General features: G+C 38.4%; 1 protein-coding gene and 1 long non-coding RNA gene across 3 annotated transcripts in view; both read right to left on the reverse strand.

The window, feature by feature from the left end:
* Positions 1 to 17,724, reverse strand: part of LOC132095595 (NACHT, LRR and PYD domains-containing protein 12-like) — a 594,505-nt gene that overhangs the window by 53,192 nt on the left and 523,589 nt on the right. The window contains exon 1 of one of the 2 annotated variants that reach the window (XM_059500737.1): positions 7,350 to 7,452. The exons of the other annotated variant lie outside the window; for it this stretch is intronic. The gene's annotated coding sequence lies outside the window, so the exon portion shown is untranslated. Of the gene's footprint in view, positions 1 to 7,349; positions 7,453 to 17,724 lie in introns of those variants that run through there. 2 annotated transcript variants of the gene reach the window in all.
* LOC132095609 (uncharacterized) lies at positions 12,705 to 13,576 on the reverse strand. The gene is made up of 3 exons (XR_009422470.1): positions 13,389 to 13,576; positions 13,205 to 13,305; positions 12,705 to 12,757 (listed from the first exon to the last, which is right to left on the reverse strand). It is a non-coding gene; the product is annotated as an uncharacterized LOC132095609 (long non-coding RNA).

Below are 17,724 nucleotides of genomic sequence, written 5' to 3' on the forward strand. Positions count from 1 at the left end.
TTCATTATTTTGTGTTTTTTTCTCCTCCACTTGTTTCAGTTTTTCTGCCTCAATAATTCGCTGCAGTGCCGTAAACTTAACCTCTCTTGTTCAGGCTGTCGACTCTAATACTGGATATCTCCTCGCCTGGGGTCAGAGGCAGGGCTCTGAACCGGTTCAAGGAACGAAAACAAAAACCGGAAACGAACGAAATTTTGACAGGAACAGAACAAGAAATTTTATAGTTCTGAACAGAATCGAAAATTTGAAATGGCCATTAACCGGTTAATAACGTTATTTTATCGTTCCATTTAAGATTTCAAATTAGCTGTCAATGAATCACGAATTCCAGCAGTACAGCATATGCAAATGTGACGCTGAAGCCAGCGAGTGAAATGTCCGCTCAGCTGTGAACTCATCAAAGCTCTGTCTCAATGGCAATGAACCACCCTTAAGAGTTTATCTGAGGATATGTGAGATGAATTCAACAGATCACACACCTGCAGCACTTCTGTGAATGGAGAAAACTGAAAAACGAACCCCTATAGGCTTACATAAAAAGGAATATAAGCATATACACTAAATATATTTCACTTAAATCAAGTGTGCTAAATTATGGTTCATTGTGACACGTTCCAAAGATTTCGGGAAGGACAACGAAACTGCAGAGAGAAATTTTCTTTATTTTGCAAAAGCTTTACCGTTTTAATTATTTTGCAAAAGCTGAAGCTTTGAACAGCCTAATGTCTTGCTTAAACCAATCAGCTTTGGTATGACCATCGCGCTGACACAACATCATTCTGCTTTATTAAAGCCTGTACATTAACGAAATAAAATAGAGATAAAGAAACAAATAAAATGTTAGACTTCTCCGTTGTACGTTGCGTTCAGAGTGACCGCGCCTCACTGTGCTGATAAAGCTGATTTGAAGGGTGATGTTTTATGTAGATAAAAGTACAAACACTTTATAATCAATAATATTTTAGCATCCAGATACGTCTGGAACATGGAAACATTTGGATTCGTGCCGGATGAGAGATGCAGGCATCAGCTTCAGCTTAAATTAATTTGTTTTCGGATTGACGTTTTTATAGCCTAAACTTGTTTTGTTGTGGAGAGAAACTAATAGCTGTTTTTATAATGTTTGTAAACATTTTGCTTTCGACTACAGGTATTTTAGCCTTCATTATTTCGTAAAGTAATAGGGCTAATAAAATGCAGTGCCGCAAGGTTTTTTTTTTTTTTTTTCTATAAAAGATGACTAACCACAGCGGGTTATTTACTAATGTTAGAAACCTTTTTTTTCTTTTTGAGTAAATAAAACGCTGTACGTTATTATTATTACATTACTATTATTGTAGGGAGTGAAATTTAAGGTTAAAATTAATGTTCTATAACTATAAATAAGACAGAAAGGTAATATCGCGAGAACAGAGACCCGCGATTAGAATCGCGGGAGAGAATAGTCTGCGCGCAGTTATGAGAGGTAGAGTTGACGCACACGGTGTAATCAGATGTGGCTAATTCCTAATGTTCACCTCTTCATATTTAATAAATCAAGTGTTTATGATCTGCCGAGCTCCCTGTCGGTGTCCTCCTTCCAACAAAGCCAACGAGCTAGCGCACGGTAAGAACTGCATATAGAAACAGCCTTACATTATTATTAGGCAAATTATAGACACATAATATTGTTTTTAAAAAATTATGTTATTAACCGGTATTTTTTCCACCCAAACCGGTTTCGGAACGGTAATAATTCAGAGGAACGCAGGAACAGAAACGTTAAAATATTGATTCTGCTCAGAGTGAACCGATTGAATTTTCTTTTCGTTTTCAAGCCCTGGTCAGAGGACACTGGATCATATCTCACCTGGGGTCAGAGGTCACTGGATCATATCTCACCTGGGGTCAGAGGTCACTGGATCAGCACTGGATTCAGGAGGATTCATGGATCTGTGGCTCTTCAGAGACTCTCTGGTGTGATCTGGAGATGAAGATCTCTCTCTGATCTCCATAATGACAGACTGACACGAGGCCTGTATATCAAACACTTAACTAATCATACATGACTATATATCCATTCATTCTTCAATTATTATTATATAACAGAATATCCATTACACTTTAAATAATTCAGAGAATTGTGATGATGAAGATGATAAAATCATCAGCTCTACACTTCAGTCACAGTCTGAATATTTCAGGAGATCAGTGTGTGATCATGTGTCAGCAAACATGCGTCTGTTCCTTCCAGAGAAAGGAGAAAGCTTAAAGTGGTCATCAGATGCCCATTTCACATAAGTTTATATGATTATTTAGGCTCTTAGTGAAAAGTCTGTAACATAGTTTGGTTAAAATAATCAAAAACAATAATCTGTAGAGATCAGAAATATCAAATATACATATCTGTCGCTCAAACAGGCCTCATATTTGAGTTTGTCTCTCCTTTTAAAACTCGTTCCTACTATAAACTGATGTCAGGTTCATTTCTGCTTATTTTCAGATGAAATTCAGCAGGGGGTCAGTAATTAAGAATTGATCAGCTAACACTGTTTTTCCTCACTGGGTTGTTGTTTTTGAGGAAAATAAAACAAATGACGCGGAACTGAGGACTTTGTTCTTTTTTTCTTGGAGAGGATGAATCCCAAACTACAATACAACGTTATGATATCAGAATAAAATCACTGAACTGACCGTGAAGAGTGATATTTCATTGCGTTTTCTCGTCGATTAAGGTTCAGTTGTTGTTTTCGATCTGAAGTCTTTCCTTTTCGGTTGTACCTGCAGAGCGCGCTCCCGAAATCACGTGACGCGTTTGTGTAACACACCTGTATGTGGTTAAGAGCAGAAGATCTTTGCCCGAACCCGACGGAGATAGATTAATTATAGATAATATCATCTTACGCGGGCTCGGGCTTGTGCTCCGGTTTGCGAGGTAAACGAGTGGTAAGATTCTAGAGTTTGATATTATTATAATCCTGAAGATGAACTTCCGATCATCTGATTTTACATGCGTCACAACTCACTACAACGGTTTAAAAATCGAGTTTAGTATGAAAACAACCTGAAAAACGAAAACATTATACAATAATATGACATGAAATCAAAAGCTTATAACTGAACTTACCGTAATGAGGTTTTTATGCCAGTTTTTAAGTCTTCGAAATGTGAAGTTACACTCGGTAAGTATCGAGACTTTACTTTCGATTTCAACACAAAGGCGTGTCCTCGTGATGCAGACTGCGCATGCGCAAGAGACCTCAGGTGTCAACAACATACAAACCCCGCCCATTTGTCTGCTGTCAGTCTATCGTTAAATGTGTTTAGCGCCACCTGCTGCACTGGAGTGTGTGACATAACGCGTCCGAGATCGCATACTTCCCTACTTTATAGTATGGAAAAAGCAGTATGCGACAAATTAGTATATTAATATATTTTGCGTATTTGCGTTCTGCTATGCCTACTCACCTACTACATAGTAGGGGGAAAAAAGTGTGAAGAAAGAAGTACGTTCGAAACCTCAGTATTCATAAAACAGTAGGCGAGAAATCCCCGGATGTCCTACTGCTTCAGCCCAGATTCTGCAGTGATAAAACAAAACACGGTTCACATGTGTTAAAATCGTATTTGTTGAGCTACTGTAGAGTAAACTGTTGATCTGTTAAGGTGTAAAGACGCTAGCCAGTAACATTACAGTATATTAGTAGTATAGTAAAAATAAAAAACATGTTTTATTATGTAAAGCGATCAGCAGAGCTCCAGTAAGCACATGTACGTCTCCAAAGTGGATTTACATAAACCATATACACCTTAAAGAAGAGACAGGAAAATGTTCTAAGAGCATTGCAGAAGAACAAATCACAACATGAACAGATATCAGAGAGAGATGTGTGTGTGCAGAATTAACTGTCTACACTGCTTTAGATGAATGTAAGTAATGAAAATGAATAAATCTACATAAACTAAGTAAACATAAGTTATCTATTTCATTTGACCATTCGTATTGTTGATAAATTCAGGAACATTTGTGTTGGATAGAAAGTGAGTGAACATCAGCATCTAGCTCAACATGTGAATACAGTATATCAGATAAATGACAGACGGACTCTTGTCTGGATGTTACAGGGACAGATGAGACACGTGTGTTTATCTGATGAAGAGAGACTGATGAAGAAATGCTGTACACTACAGTCATCAATAAACATCTTTTAGATCTTAAGTTGTGGTTTATTTGAATTATTTCTAACAGAGTTATTACAGCACTTTTCTGATTCTTGATTGCTGTTCATTTGATGCAGATCTTTTGTGGTTGAGCAGGTGACAGCTGCATCTGTGGAAAAAACCTGAAACCAACATATAAAGTAAGATCATTCTGTTACTTCTAATACAGAAATGAAATTACACTGTTGTTAAAATGACTGCTTTTGTTTTGTGTTTGTGCATCTTTGCAGGATCTGAAATGTCTTCAGACGGCTGTGTGCTCTGAGGATGGAGAAGATGAAGTGTCATAGATGAAGCGCTCCATCTCTCCAGCTCTTACTGCTTCATCTGAGCCGGATGCTGCTGTGGTCTCTTCATCCTCAGTGAATCCAGAGCAGAGAGAGCATCTAGAGAAAGACCAGAAGACACTGAGGATGTGAGACTGGTCAGGTTTCTGTTCATACAACATCAGTGAATGAAAGCTTCTTTAGCATCATCAAATAATGTCCTGAAGAACCTGGAAGTCAGGCTCCATCGACTGATACTGTATGAACACAAACCAGCAGGAGAAACTTGACCAAAATCACCTTTTGTGTTTGGACGAAGGATTGAACAGAATGGAGGCAAGTCATTAATGACTGAATTTATACGTTTAGATGATCTGACCCTTTAAGACCCCAAACAGAAACTGTATTAAATATATGCATGCATTAATATTATAGTAGCACCTTGAAGAAAAAAGCTTTAAGAAATAAGCAGCTTTGAGCGTTTGTGCCCAAGACACACAAAAGCATTCACAAAGTTCACATTTACATGTATTTGTTTTTCAGACACTTTTATCTGAAGTGAGTTACAGTGCTCTTATTACAGGACCTCGATCCCTCTGGAGTCACCGGGAGTAAAGACACACCGCTGGAGATTGATCCAGAGACCTTCTGCTGACCAGTCCACTTCACTACACCACAGAAGAAATGAAGCTTTAGCAAGTTAACATGCAGCTGTAAAAATATGAAATTAAATTAAATGTAGCAGTAAATCGAATGATGACAACATGAGATATAAAGTGTTTTACTCTGTGTAAATGTTTTCCAGGTCGTGGTGCTCATGGAGAGCAGACACAGATGTTTGGAGCAGACACAGCAGCACATGTTCTCCTGCTCGTGTTCAGGATCTTCATCCTGGTCTTCCTCATCTTCTCTGTGCTCTCAGACAGGACTCGATGTCTCTCTCTCATCATGATCAGATTCAGATCGTCCCGCACATGTTCTGTTCTCCTGCTCGAGTTCAGGGTCTTCATCATGGTCTTCCTCATCCTCTCTGTGCTCTCAGACAGGACTCGATGTCTCTCTCTCATCATGATCAGATTCAGATCGTCCCGCACATGTTCTGTTCTCCTGCTCGAGTTCAGGGTCTTCATCATGGTCTTCCTCATCCTCTCTGTGCTCTCAGACAGGACTCGATGTCTCTCTCTCATCATGATCAGATTCAGATCGTCCTGCACATGTTCTGTTCTCCTGCTCGTGTTCAGGGTCTTCATCCTGGTCCCCCTCATCCTCTCTGTGCTCTCAGACAGGACTCGATGTCTCTCTCTCATCATGATCAGATTCAGATCGTCCTGCTCATGTTCTCCTGCTCGAGTTCAGGGTCTTCATCATGGTCTTCCTCATCCTCTCTGTGCTCTCAGACAGGACTCGATGTCTCTCTCTCATCATGATCAGATTCAGTCTGACTGCAGCAGTGATGGACCTGATGTGGGTTCACCTTCTGTACACTTTCAAAAACAGAACAGTGTTTGAATAAAGCTTTGTTTCATCTGTTGTTGACTTGTATTTTATTTATTGTGATGGTTACTTTTATTATTTTACTTGTTTATTCATGTCTCCTGTTGTTATCAGTAAATAAAATGTAGTGTATTTTTTTTCATTAACATGCATTCACTCATTACTTGACTAAATGTTTAGATGTACTCATCTTGGCTGAATTTGTCTAGTGTGAAGTCATGCATAGCTGTGGCATATGAAAAAAACTAATTACAATTTGTTTGTTTTACAAAAAATATATAATTATTAGTCACCATTTAACATTATTATTGTTGATAAGTGTTGGGGTGGGCTAGAAATGCTTTCTGAGGTAAAGTAGTAATACTTACGTTTTTCAAGTGTAAAATCAACAGTCTTCTCCAAAGATATTACAAATCTGTAAACGCTGAGGAAAACCGTAAGAGGAAGAGTTGTGAAGTTACTGATGCTGTGAAAGGTTTAATCTTTAAGGATTGAACTGTGGGTCATTATAATAGAGTTAAAATATAAAACAACACAAAATGTATTGGTTAAACTTCAATAAAAGGGCATCTGTGTATTCAACAAGAACACAAAAGGAGCGAATTGCATCAACATCAAAATATTTAGATAGTAAATATTAAACCTGTCGCATTCAGTCATATTTTTGAAGTTGTTTCGCTTGTAATAACGTCATCGGTTACATAACGTAAACCTGGCGGACCGCATTCACTGATATTTGGCTGTAGAGTATGTACTCTTTTAGCGCTCGTTAAGTAAATACTTATTTAAATGAAGTACCTACTCATTAAGTATGCCATTTCGGACGCAGCGGAAGTGTTCATTTGGGACAGGGACACTCACGCAACTGAAAGCACAGCACGTGACACAGATAAGAGTCCCATTTTGACGTGACGTGACATTCAGCCAAGTATGGTGACCCATACTCAGAATTCGTGTTCTGCATTTAACCCATCCGAAGTGCACACACACAGAGCAGTGAACACACACACACAGCAGTGAACACACACCCGGAGCAGTGGACAGCCATTTATGCTGCGGCGCCCGGGGAACAGCTGGGGTTCAGTGCCTTGCTCAAGGGCACCTCAGTCGTGGACCGAGACTCGAACCCACAACCCTAGGGTTAGGAGTCAAACTCTCTAACCACTAGGCCACGACTTCCCAAAGCACCACGCTGCCCCGTGTGAAACACCATCATTAATAGTTCCCACTCACATGAACATTGCATGACCCACGTAGGAATTTTATATTAAGTGAAATTAAATTACTTCAGCTCCATGGAAAAATAGTTTTGGGAAGTTCACCATAAAAAATAAAATTACAATTAATATTTCTCTCTTCCCAACAGGCTACACTTATACCTTACAATACCTTATTTACACAGATTCACAAAATCCACCGGCTTTCTATGAAGCAGCTACACGAAAATCATGATTTAGTTCCGACGAAACAGTTTGATATTCTGTACAGAATCTGTTTAAATGAAAAAACATCATCTTCTTTTGTGAGTTTTCTTTTTTTTTTCATTCAATGCTTTTACATTAACACAGAACGGCATGCTGGGAGATTTACAAATAATGACTGAGATTTCACTCAATTTCTTTCACACTCTGTACATCATATCATAAAATAAGCTTAAAATTAAATAAAATAAAAAAACACTGAAGAAAAATAAATAAAAAGACAAAGAAAAGTGGGGTAGTAAGAAGTTTTCACATTATGAAAGCAAAGTCCTCTAATGAAGATTTTTGCTTTGGAACACTTCATTCCTCTTAACCTCTCCAAATACATTACAAATTTAAACACACTAATCGTGGGGGAGTTATGAAAAATTAACATTTATGAATTTGAAATTTCAACAAAAGTAACAAATGATTTATTACTTAAATGACAAACCAAACGTAATATTTTCCCGTGAGAGGATCAGTCTGCAGATCATCTTTGGTGAATCAACAGAACAGTCCCCAACATTAAATCTTACTCTTAAAAATACCTTTGCAGGATAAATAAGATTCATAATTTTAAAATGCACCTATTTACATTCAGGCTTGACAGGAAATGTAAGAAAATTATTTATAATTTCAGACACTCTTTTCCTGTCGTAATGATAAAATATATAAGATCTCTTTACTAGTCCTGGAAAACAATGTTATAATAGACAATTCCTCAAAAATCTGTGAGAACATTTTCTATCAGCAAAGTTAAAATTTTCAATCATAAGATCAGATATTTTGGGAATTATTGTTGAATATTTTACTTGTTCCTTGAGTAATTTAATCATCTGCAATAGTATACTCTTAATTATTTTATCATATATTTTAAAGGTGCTACTTACATTATATTTAACGCAAATATCATCATAACTCAATATATTCCTGAGTTGTCCATAACATGTGTAAGCAGGGCCGGATTACCCAATGGGCATTATGGGCACGTGCCCAGGGGCCCATGCGCACTTGGGGCCCAAGAAAAGGAAAAAAAAAAAATTCTAAAGAAAATATTTTTTTTTTCTTTTTACGGAGCGTATTGTATAGTTGCGCAACTTGCGCTAAGTGTCTGTCTTTCTAGCAAAAAGACTCACGTTAATGCATTATATCTACAGTCAGTGCAGTGGCGTAGACCGTAGGGCGTTGGTACTTGAGATTTTTGACGCGTTGGACCCGGGTTCGAATCTGCCTTTGGCCGAACTTGATCTTCTTCTTTCTCACTTTTGATATGATATGGTTATTATTTATATGCAGCACACAACTATGCAGTTTTTTCAACCTCATAATGTTTATTTTAGGTTTCAGACATTTCAATACATATAAGCAAGCACCGAGTAAAACAATACATTTGGATTAAGCGTGAAAGGTTTAATATAGGCTATGCATAATAAATGACGCTGGCTTATCTTTTTATTAAGCAAGTTAATATCAGTGTGTATTGATCACTGATGGTATAAAGTTAAGCCTCCTTAAGAATTTCACATGCTGAAAGGCAGGCTGATATATTTGTATTCATAATATAATTCAAGCGCAGCTGTGGGAACGCACTGACTTAACAACCCCGCCCCCACGCGAACTTCAAATAAATCCGCACTGAATTGAGCACGGACTGTGGGATGAGTCGTTGACGTTGTAGGTCAAGAAAATGAGTGAAAGAAGCGGTTGTTTTAAACGCAAACGAAAAAGAGAAAAAGAGGAGAGGGAGGCGTCTTTATTAAGACAGCTTCCATCTATCAAATCATTCTTTAAAAGTAGCCAGGCTGAGGCCCAGGAGGCGGAGAATCAGGGTGAAGAATGTGTGGTAGATCGAGATTATTATGATGATGACGAGCATGCTGCTAACCAGGGACCCGAGGACGTCGTGGAGACTGAGGCTAACGTTAGCAAGGCAGCACAACCTGCTAGCGCTAACGTTATCGGTAGCAGCAGCAGAAGCGACCATGATGAGCAGTGGTTTAATCAGGTGTCTGACCCGGCATTGTGGGGGGCAATCGACGAGGATGCTCGTGCTGTTCTTATCGATCGTGGACCTGCTGCTTTTCATAACAGAAAGAGCACATATCTAGCCTCAACCCGTGATGGGGGTCTGGGTGGTAACGTTAAGCGCTCCCTTACTAATGATCTGCTGTGCTGTCAACTCCCAAATAGGGAAAAAGTTTCCAGAGACTGGATCACCTATTCACCATCTACAGGTAATATTTTTTGTTTTGCCTGTATGCTTTTTTCTACCAAGAAAAATCAATTTGTTAGTGGTTTTTCTGACTGGAAACACCCTGAACGTGTGCGTGAGCATGAAAAAAGCACAGAGCATTGTAATTGCATGTTAGCATTGCTTCGGCGCTCATCTGTCACCGGGAGCGGGACTGTGGATGCTAAACTAGTGCAACAGCTAGATGGAGAGAAGCGGTATTGGCGGGAGGTGCTCAAGAGGGTTGTGGCTGTCATAAAGTTTTTAAGCGAAAGAGGACTGCCTTTCCGTGGCGATGACGAAATACTTGGCTCACCACATAATGGTAACTTTCTCGGCATTCTGGAAGTCATCTCTCAGTTTGATCCTTTCCTCGCCGAGCACATTAATAAGTATGGACAGAAGGGTAGAGGCAGCACATCCTATCTTTCATCCACTATATGCGAGGAATTGATTCAGCAAATGGGCAACAAAGTAAAAGATATCATAGCTGCAGAGATAAGGCAGGCAAAGTATTTTTCTGTAATAGTGGACTCTACACCTGACCTGTCACATACTGACCAGCTGACATTTATTTTTAGATTTGTGAATAACGAAGGAAAAATAATTGAACGATTTGTTGGCTTTGTACCAATTGAGAGTCACACAGGGGAGAGTCTGGCTGATACTGTAATGGCTATGCTTGACAATTTAGGCTTAGATATTGCAAACTGCAGAGGCCAGGCATATGACAATGCAAGCAATATGTCAGGGCGTTACAATGGGCTGCAGGCTCACTTGAAGAAAAAAAATCCATTAATCCATTACATACCCTGTGCAGCACATTCTCTCAATTTGGTGGGTGTCAACAGTATTGATGGCAGTTGTCAAAATGCAAGTCAGTTCTTCGGCCTCATGCAGTCCCTATATGCATTTTGTGCGGGTTCCACTCGTAGATGGAACAGATTCTTCAATAATGCAGACATCAAGATAGATATGACGTTGAAATCACACACAGACAGCACCTGAGGAGAAAGACAGACACACACACAGCACCTGAGGAGAAAGACAGATAGACAGACAGCCCCTGAGGAGAGGAGGAGAAAGACAGACACACACAGACAGCACCTGAGGAGAAAGACAGATAGACAGACAGCCCCTGAGGAGAGGAGGAGGAGGTATACTGTGTGTTTGTGTGTTTGAGTGTGTGTGTTTGAGTGTTTGTGTGTGTGTGGTGTGTGTTTGAGTGTTTGTGTGTGTGTGTGTTTATGCAACAGCTTATAACAGCTTATGTGAAACAGTTTTGTCAATTTTTGGACAGGTCATGACTCCAGAAATTGTAATTCAAAAGCAACCAATATTATACCAGAATACAGTTTAAATCATCTTGTAATGTGTCTTCTACCATTTCACTTTTTCATCACAGGAAAAGGGGGAGAGAGACAAAGAGTGACAGCCCCTGGTCTGGAGAACCGAGGAAAAGAGGACAGGAGAGGAGAAAAGAGACTGACAGGAAGGAGACATTAATAGGTGTGTTATGTGTTTGTTTGTGAATTATGAAAGTTATTTTGATTCATAGAACTGGATTGGTAAAGGTGAGGCTCTATGTGATTGCAAATGCCAGCTAGTTGCTCAGTAGAGATTTTACCAGCAAATAGTAACCAAAAATGTAAAAGCTTGATTGGGGTGTGGGGGGGGGGGGAATGGCGGTTGGTGGGGGGGGGGCCCTACAAGACATTGTGCCCAGGGGCCTTGGAATTCTTAATCCGGCCCTGTGTGTAAGTGACCATGTGCCTTTCTTCCAGCACTCATCGATGAACAGAGATTATCTATTCACCAAAATACAGCTGTTATTCCAGATAGACGTGTTATGTGGGTTAAAATTATGTTTAAAAACCAGTTTCAAGGGTAAAGTACAATTGTCTAAACTTGTAAAATGAAAAGAAGTTCAATGAATCTTCAGTAATCTGTAGGTAGCTTTTCAGTGTCAGTTAAGTAACCAATTATGTATCAATAATAAGTAAAATATTTTTTTACTGCATTGCTTTTTTTTGGGGGGGGGGGGGGGATTTCAATTTGTATTGTTTCTAACAGGATTGAGTGTCTCTGGCGTGATGTCAGAATCACGGTCACCAACAAGTCCTCAGACACGCTGCACTCGCTGGAGGCAGAAGGATTGCTCGACAGATCAGTGATTCAGGACCTTTTCAGTGTGCACTACACTTTTCTCCCAAGACTTCAGGCAGACTTGGACACATGTTCAGAAGCCTGGACTCATCATTCACTCTCCTCAGAGCACAATCGAAGTCCTGAGCAGATGTGGCAGATTGGAATGATGCACACAAATAATGAGCGATCTGAGAGATACGAGGAATGGTAATGCTGTCTTAGTCAGTAGCCCTCACTGCAGAACACACAAGATCCAGCGAGCAGAGATGCTCGGTTAAGACATATTTAAAGTTGGAGGAGATGGATCTAGATCCAGGGGTAGAGACAGGTCGGTTTAGGGACATGTAAAGTGGTGTTCTGCAGTACGGACATCTCGTCTTTGTTATTCTGTCATCACACTGCTGTTCATGTAATAAGTGGATTCCTAACTATTTAACCGCTATACCTCCAGGCCATCGAAGAGCCAGATCTAGACTGGGACGTAGCAGCTACTTACGATGTCTGTGAAGATATTGAAGCTGTTGTTCCAGAATCTGAATGTGCTTTGAGTGCAGATGGATTGAGGACTCTTGAACATCTGTTGAATTCAACTGCTCCTAATATCTCTGTCAAAGAACTGAACTTGCTTCGTCTGGAGTTTGCAAAGTGTGTGCTTTTGCTCTCCGCCGGCCTCATAATGCTGAGGATCTCTGTGTTTGTCTCTAGCTGCTGTGTAGGTTACAGTACAGGAACATGCATTTACTAGAGGCAAGCAGAAACTATGCTGACCATATCGAAGCTGACAGTCAGGATCAAATGTGCAGAAGTAATGGGGACATGCCCCTGACCAGTAATCCACTGCATGAAACTGCTGACGGTGATCTTGTCTTGTTCTGCATCTCCTTTAGTGCAGTTTGTTTTATCCAGCTGTTCGCTGTCATCTTCAACCCTGCTCTCCTTACTGCTGCTCCCTTCTTCTGCAGAAAACACACACATCTATGTCTGCAACCTTACTTGTGTTAACAGTCTCTGAACTTGGACTGACAATACCTCACATTTTTAAAGTGCCCCTAATATACTATTTTAAAATTGTTTTAGAGGTTTCCTACAACAAGTTTATATTCAAAAGTGTGAAGTGATCCAAATCTTCAGTCTTTTCCACAAGCCCTCTCTGCTCTGACTGGTCAGATGCCCGGTCCGTTGTTGAACTGATGTGATTTAAGTATTAAGAGTAAGAGTAATGATGTTCCCTTCATCTTCAAGGCTTTGAATGAAGTCCTGCAAGTAGTTCACAATCCGTGATTCTCTCTGCGCTTCACTGAACCCACTGCACTTGAGTATAATGTCCCAAAAACATCTAACCCTGATGTGTGGATTGAAGAGAAAGGAGGAGAGTCAGATGGACAGAATCACAGATACTACACCTGACAATGTCTTCCTTTCATCACATGTTAGGATCCTGTGTACCACATGCTACGATTCTTTCAGAAAGCTCAAGCAAGGCTGTAGTGTCTGCAGTCTCAATCTAAAGAAATAAAAACCAGGAGTAACACACACATACACTACACAGATGTATCTACAAATCTGAATTGAATTAAATTAGAAAACCTTGTCAATCGGATCTAGCAGGTCTGCATCTGTTATGTCAGCTCATCTTTATTAATCTCCCGGAAGAAATGAAATTGTAAATCCACTCCATGAAAAAGATCCATCCTGAGTAATGCTCACTGCCATTATTTCACCAACTATCGTATAAAAAGTACAACAGTTCACTGGACAAAGAGACGCATTCACTGACAAACTGTTATAGGATTAGAATTACAGCAAATATTTTTTTTTGTACACGCTTGAAAGTCTTATTCGCTACGGTATTACAGTCTGGTTTGGAAACTTGTCTGTTCAACTGAAATACAAATTGGCTCATATCCACAAAACAGCTATGAAAATCATAGGAGTAAAACAACATTAGCCCATACAGAATCTTTGTCACTTCAAGCTGTTGCGTCCCGTATAGACACGTGATGCTACTTTTACACCAAATATACTTTAAAACAAACACCAGAGACCGCTTAGACTAATGTGTCACATGCTGGGAATGCTAACATAATATCTAAATATAAACCATAAATGCTTAAAAATCACTTACCTCTGGATTAATGATCATGCAGAAGTGTGTTGTTTGAAAATATATGTCTATAAAACTTTGCCTTAAAAAAAATCCATTGTGTTAAATTTCAAAAGTTAATTATTCAAGAAAAAAAAAATCCAAATCCAAATGAAAATCTAATTCAAAACTGTTTTAAATCCCATATAATATTTTTTGTTAAATTACACTTGTTCAGAAATCAAATTTACACAATTCAAATAGTTTTGTCATAAAATTAGCTCCATACTAGAGGGCTGCATTGGGTTTGGGCAAATCTCGCGGGAGTGGGCGGTTTTACCACTGCTGCGGGCGGGAGTGGGCGGTCAGAAAATGTCACGGGAGACCCGCGGTGAACGGTGGTGTATATTACAAATGAAGTAAACACAAGAAGTTGAGAAGAAAATTAAAGCTGATATTTATGTTTTATTTTGAGCATTCCCACCAAAGCATGCGAGCAGAATTGGGCGGTAATATTTCCTTAAGAGCGCTGAGTGCCTTTCTGAAGATTCCGCTCTGCTCTCTCAATACACTCAACGTCGCTCGCTCAACCCAGTCCATAATCCAAGCGTTCTTTAAGCGAATTTTATCTTGTGTGTGTGCTTACATTTACATTTATTCATTTAGCAGACGCTTTTATCCAAAGCGACTTACAGATGAGGACAGTGGAAGCAATCAAAAACAACAAAAAGAGCAATGATATATAAGTGATATAACAAGTCTCAGTTAGGTTAACACAGTACACGTAGCATGGGATTTTAAATAATATAATAAATAAAAAGAAAACAGATAGAATAAAAAAGAATAGAGCAGGCTAGTGTTAGAGGTCTTTACACACACACACACACACACAAGCACACACACACACACACACACACACCCACACACATACACAATTGCATAATAAATGAAAAGAAAATAGAATACAAAAAGATTAGAAAGGTAGTTAGATTTTTTTTAAGAATAGAATTAGAATAGTGAGTGCTAAAGTTAAAGGGTCAAATAAAGATGGAAGAGATGTGTTTTAAGCCGATTCTTGAAGATGGCTAAGGACTCAGCTGTCCGGATTGAGTTAGGGAGGTCATTCCACCAGGAGGGAACATTTCATTTAAAAGTCCGTAAAAGTGACTTTGTGCTTCTTTGGGATGAACAATCAAGCGATGTTCACTGGCAGAACGCAAGCTTCTAGAGGCACATAAGTCTGAAAAAACAAATGTAGGTAATTGGGTGCAAAGCCAGTGGTAGTTTTGTAGGCAAACATCAATGCCTTGAATTTTATGCAGCAGCTATTGGAAGCCAGTGCAAATTGATAAACAGAGGTGTGACGTGTATTCTTTTTGGCTCATTAAAAATTAATCTTGCTGCCGCATTCTGAATTAATTGTAAAGGTTTGATAGAATTGGCTTCTCACAGGTTTTGTAATCCAGGTGTATTTTGTAAAGATCTACGCACATTTAATCTCGTGTGTGTGTGTGTGTGTGTGTGTGTGTGTGTGCATTTGTGTTTTAATGAGCCTGTTATGAATGTTCTATTGCACAACAAATTAATTTTTTTTCACAATAGCCTGTTAAAGCTACTGTGAATGTGAAATCTGTGAGATTTTTTTTAAGTATTCTATTTTATTTTATTTTTTTCGTGTTTATTTTGTTAAAATTATATCTAACAAATTTTCAAAGTTATCTGTGTTTATTTAATGGTAAAGTTATTTCCTAGTTAATCGTTTCCCAGTAGAGCTGAAAAACTAAATTAGAATTCTGTTCTTAAATATGATACATTTTCAAATTATATTGGAATTTAAAAGACATAATTTCAGTTGGAGGGACAACAAGCTTTTGTTTTCTCTCCTGAGGACACAAGAGAGCACATCGAGCGAAATATTACTAATGCACGTTTCTTCAAAGCAATAAAATAACACAAGTATCTTTGAAAAAAGTGCATATTTAAACTAATGTTTATTAACATAAAATTGCTTGAACAATTAGAAACAAATCTGAATCATCGTTTCAAACTCATGAGCATTTTTGCATTAGAATAGATTTTTTTTTAACAGCCTTATTAGACACGTTTATGAGGAAGATGTAAAGAAGCAAACCCAGCAAATATATTATATAATCTGCTGCAGATGCTGATATTTACAGCGGCATACTAATGTTGCAGAATCTATGAAAATGTGAATAGTTTTAACAAAATAGGAGATCATACAAAATGCATGATCATTTTTATTTAGTACTGACCTGAGTAAGATATTTTACATAAAAGATGTTTACGTTTAAAAAATAATAAAAATCCTCCAGCTCCTGCAGATTCTTCAGTTTTACAGCATCTTTTGCATATCTGAACTCTTTCCAGCAGTGACTGTATGAGGACAGCTGAGGGACTCAAACACAACTATTAAAAAAAGGTTCAAACATTCAAAGATGCTCCTGAAAGAAACACAATGCATTACGAGCTGGGGCGCGAAAACATTTCAACAAGATGAAGATTTTTTTTCTTCCTTTGTTGAAGTATCTTTTGAAGATACCTTGAAGTACATTTTCACTGGCTCCAACCCTGATCAAACACAACTTGATCACGCTCTTGATTATCAGCATGGACTTTAGATGATAGCTGCTAGTTCTAGTGATCGACTATCAATGCTGATTAATCATCAAAACTGATCAATCAGTCAACCTCTATTATTCATTTCTTTTGAAACAGAAATCCAGAAATATATCCAAGCTATTTCATCCTCAAAGAACTCCAAAGCTCTTCAGATGATAAACCTGTGCCGGCGTTTTCATTTATTTTGGTGAATATTAAGTCTATATTCTGTGTTTCATTTCTAATTGATATTGTGCTTTGATTCACATTTTATTTGAATAGGTACTTTTATATGTATGTATTTTTATGTTTTCATACTGTGCCAATAAAAAAAAATGAAAATAATTTTAAAAAGTAAAATATTCTTCTCTGTGACGCTCAATATCACTGAAGCTCATTTCAAAATAAGAGTTTTGAAGTGTATTTAAATCAAGATACAGCAGGACACACATTTCTCATGACGATATCAAGTGGAAGCCCCTCTTCTCGAGATGACACATATTTTAATAAAAATAAACACATACATACAAAGGTTACAAACTCAAATGTTAGACTGGATTAAAATATAAGAAAATGTACAAGTGATGAGTTGTCTATTTCTGAATTTCTAAATACACAGTTATGATGATCTATATTAAATCTGGACAGCTCAGGATATAAGTCCATCACTGAAAATATCACATTGATTTTCTTGGTTTTCAGTGCTGTATTAGCATATCAACTATTTTCTTAATGTCCTTTGGATAAAAACCTTGACACTCCATTACTACTACATTGTTCAGTAAATGTGTGATGATCTCTGTTTTATGTGAGGTTTTCCTCCTGAGTGATTGTTCTCCGGTAGTTTCTTTGAGGAAGCCTGTTGTTGACTTCCTTTTGGGCTTTTTAAAAGAAGCGAGATGAAGGACCACGAGAGAGAGAGAGAGAGAGAGAGAGAGAGAGAGAGGGAGCTGAATTAGTTTAGTTTCCTTGAAGCTTGTTTCTTCTGTTCATCAACACTGCTCCACACATTACACTTCCATGCATTCATTTAACTTCACATCACTGATTCCTGTAGCGGCTCTTATTCACCATCAGCTGATCCTGAGGAAACTGAACTGACGTCTAAATACTGAGAGTCCTACAATAAAACACACAGACAGTCAGATATGAGTATGAGACATTACTGCTGTCACATCACATCAGCAGATCCAGCTCAGAAACACACAGTATATTCATATT

Source organism: Carassius carassius, chromosome 19 (assembly GCF_963082965.1).
Source record: "Carassius carassius chromosome 19, fCarCar2.1, whole genome shotgun sequence".
Classification (NCBI taxonomy): domain Eukaryota; kingdom Metazoa; phylum Chordata; class Actinopteri; order Cypriniformes; family Cyprinidae; genus Carassius; species Carassius carassius.